This window comes from Aulonocara sp. 'chitande type north' Nkhata Bay, linkage group LG15, assembly GCF_057382095.1.
Source record: "Aulonocara sp. 'chitande type north' Nkhata Bay isolate Kocher_YH1m ecotype deep benthic linkage group LG15, A_spYH_male_GT1.1, whole genome shotgun sequence".
Lineage (NCBI taxonomy): Eukaryota > Metazoa > Chordata > Actinopteri > Cichliformes > Cichlidae > Aulonocara > Aulonocara sp. 'chitande type north' Nkhata Bay.
Window position 1 is genome coordinate 1,646,780 of NC_141358.1, and position 4,071 is coordinate 1,650,850.

A 4,071-nucleotide genomic window follows, 5' to 3' on the forward strand; every position below is an offset into this window, starting at 1 on the left:
TTTTCATTTGTTTAGTTTTTTCAAATATGGTATTTAGAACACATACAAACTAAAATAAAGACCTTTCTGAAAAACTGGCAAAACAATAAATTTTGCCATTTTTGAATGTTTAACCCTCTGAACTCTTGGTGATGACCCAACGCCAGACCCAAGCAATCAAAACACTTCTGTTGCACCGTCTCGTGTCGTATCGTTCGGTTCTCTCTGGTGTTGCACTGCTTTTTGCAATTTTTACACACTTTGTACTTTATGCAGTCCTGTGTTGATCGTTACATGTAGCACCGTGGTCCTGGAGGACCGTCGTCTCGTCTCACTGTGTCTCACTGTGTACTGTCCCACTGCACATGGCTGGAATGACAATAAAGCCACTTGACTTGAGACCACAGGGCTCTGGTAAAAGTTATCTTAAGGTTTCCACCTATGGTAACTCAGAACAGGGAGTGCAGAATTATTAGGCAAATGAGTATTTTGTCCACATCATCCTCTTCATGCATGTTGTCTTACTCCAAGCTGTATAGGCTGGAAAGCCTACTACCAATTAAGCATATTAGGTGATGTGCATCTCTGTAATGAGAAGGGGTGTGGTCTAATGACATCAACACCCTATATCAGGTGTGCATAATTATTAGGCAACGTCCTTTCCTTTGGCAAAATGGGTCAAAAGAAGTACTTGACAGGCTCAGAAAAGTCAAAAATAGTGAGATATCTTGCAGAGGGATGCAGCAGTCTCAAAATTGCAAAGCTTCTGAAGCGTGATCATCGAACAATCAAGCGTTTCATTCAAAATAGTCAACAGGGTCGCAAGAAGCGTGTGGAAAAACCAAGGAGCAAAATAACTGCCCATGAACTGAGAAAAGTCAAGCGTGCAGCTGCCAAGATGCCACTTGCCACCAGTTTGGCCATATTTCAGAGCTGCAACATCACTGGAGTGCCCAAAAGCACAAGGTGTGCAATACTCAGAGACATGGCCAAGGTAAGAAAGGCTGAAAGACGACCACCACTGAACAAGACACACAAGCTGAAACGTCAAGACTGGGCCAAGAACTATCTCAAGACTGGTTTTTCTAAGGTTTTATGGACTGATGAAATGAGAGTGAGTCTTGATGGGCCAGATGGATGGGCCCGTGGCTGGATTGGTAAAGGGCAGAGAGCTCCAGTCCCACTCAGACGCCAGCAAGGTGGAGGTGGAGTACTGGTTTGGGCTGGTATCATCAAAGATGAGCTTGTGGGGCCTTTTCGGGTTGAGGATGGAGTCAAGCTCAACTCCCAGTCCTACTGCCAGTTTCTGGAAGACACCTTCTTCAAGCAGTGGTACAGGAAGAAGTCTGCATCCTTCAAGAAAAACATGATTTTCATGCAGGACAATGCTCCATCACACGCGTCCAAGTACTCCACAGCGTGGCTGGCAAGAAAGGGTATAAAAGAAGAAAAACTAATGACATGGCCTCCTTGTTCACCTGATCTGAACCCCATTGAGAACCTGTGGTCCATCATCAAATGTGAGATTTACAAGGAGGGAAAACAGTACACCTCTCTGAACAGTGTCTGGGAGGCTGTGGTTGCTGCTGCACGCAATGTTGATGGTGAACAGATCAAAACACTGACAGAATCCATGGATGGCAGGCTTTTGAGTGTCCTTGCAAAGAAAGGTGGCTATATTGGTCGCTGATTTGTTTTTGTTTTGTTTTTGAATGTCAGAAATGTATATTTGTGAATGTGGAGATGTTATATTGGTTTCACTGGTAAAAATAAATCATTGAAATGGGTATATATTTGTTTTTTGTTAAGTTGCCTAATAATTATGCACAGTAATAGTCACCTGCACACACAGATATCCCCCTAAAATAGCTAAAACTAAAAACAAACTAAAAACTACTTCCACAAACATTCAGCTTTGATATTAATGAGTTTTTTGGGTTCATTGAGAACATGGTTGTTGTTCAATAATAACATTATTCCTCAGAAATACAACTTGCCTAATAATTCTGCACTCCCTGTAGTAATGAAGTACAAACAGACAGGCACATGTCAGTGTTGGCCCAATCCTTTTCTAATCCAAAGCCTAACTCGTACTTTCCACTAAAGGGGATCTCATTCACGTCACATGGTTCATGTTTAGGCCACGTAAACCCCACTGGGGCTTTTTAAAGCTCAGACACAAAAAACCCCAATATTGTTCTCGGGGGTTTTCTGCTATAAATATCCACAAAGATTTCTTTTTGGAAAAACGCAGAGTGACTCCTGTGAGTGTCCATGCAGAATACAGGTGGAGCATGCTTAACCCTCATGCAAACTTACCTCACAAATGAGATTAGCTTCATTATGTGTCAGAATCGTCTGCTAGCTCTGCCTACACGTTTGGAGATTAACATTATTGATAGTATTGATTGCTGATTTAATTTGTCACAGACAAACAAAAAGCATGTTTCTCCTTTCAAGCCAAGACATCCGGGAATCTGCTGCATTATTTTTTGACTATTTTAAAGGATGTTCTGACATCGTTAGGAAGCTGATTTGTTAATTCTAAGGATGTCGCTTTAAATTAAGCGCTCCATACAACAGCTCCAGTATACGGCGGTCCTGAGGGGGCGAAAGCACAAAAAACACAACAGAAGTGTTATTACGAGACGATAATGTGACGGAACAGCAGCAGAAGTGACCAATAGAAACCAAAGCATGGCGAGGACGCTGAGCCATGCTTAACAGAAGGTTTAATCACATGAGTGATATGGTAGTCGAATACCCCGAGCTGCACCTTTAAAGAAGACACAAGCAAAACACAACAATGCCAACGGGGCTTCCTGGAAGTCCCACAGTTCATTAGAAACTCAGTCCATAAACGGCCGGTTTACTCTGGTCACCAAAATATGAAAATGATTATAATTACAAGTGATTATCCTGAGCCCTCATTAGCTGGAGTGGTTTCTGTGAACCACATCCTATTAAATTCATCCAGCTGAAATTAAAGACAGTCCCACAGGAAGTTTCGACTTCAGAGACAAACAGGCCAAATAAGCAACAAACCGCAGCGAGCTCATTTGGATGCGGCCGCTTATTAGGTGGGGAAATAAGCATCGAGCTGCGCTAACTTCTCTGTTTGTTTTCACCGAAAGCAGGTGAGAAGGAGAGTAATACCGCGGGAGATGGACAGGAAGCGATAAATAGAAGGCAGTTATTTAAAGGGTGTGATGTGCTGGTGGGTGGATGGAGATCTGTCACCTCGTGGTTATTCAGCATCCAAACGAGCGAATTCTCAGGCAGCGGCGGCGACACGCAGAAGGAGCCAGTGTCATCTTCCTGTGGGAGGCGAGGAAAGAAAGAGGGAGAAAGCCGAGATGGGAGGTGGCGAGGCACGTGGCCTGTTACCATAGCGATGAGTCTCAAGTCAACCTGCAGATTTTTTTATTTCTTTCGTTTCCACATGAAAACTCCTCTCTCCTCCTTTCACTTACGAAACTTTGCGATCCTCCACCTCTCAGCCACTTTGGGAAGGTGGAATTATTCTGCCAAATAACCCAACGGCGCTCTGAGATCTGCTGTTTACTGTAGCCCGACAGCCAGATAACACTTAGTCATGACGCTCATTTATATTCATGCTGCTGTAACTTATGCTCAGAGACACAAAGCAGGATCCGTTTGGAGAGGCTCGTGTTTTTGTGTGAAACGCGCTGACACGATGTGCGTTGCGTAACGCGCCTTGATGTGTCTGACACACGCGCGCGCGCGCTGAGGGCGGCTGTGATTTATGGCGGTGAAAAATTGATGCTGATGTTTAGTAGATGAAAGAGTAGCGCAGGTGTGCAGGAACAGAGGAGAGAGAGGGACGCTGTGGGAACAGCTTCTGTCACTGTGCTGAATACTGCTCATCAGGACATGCGCAGGTCTGAACGCGTATACAGCAAAATAATTCCTATTTATAAACGTGGCGTTCAAATAAAACTAGTGTTGCTTGTTGAAACGCAGCGCTGCTGCTTCTCCACATGGAAACAACAAGAACGAGGCGACAGGGATGCAGTCCGTGTTTAATCAAACAAGCGTCCGGTTTTATTTTTAGCACTTATGAGTTCAGGA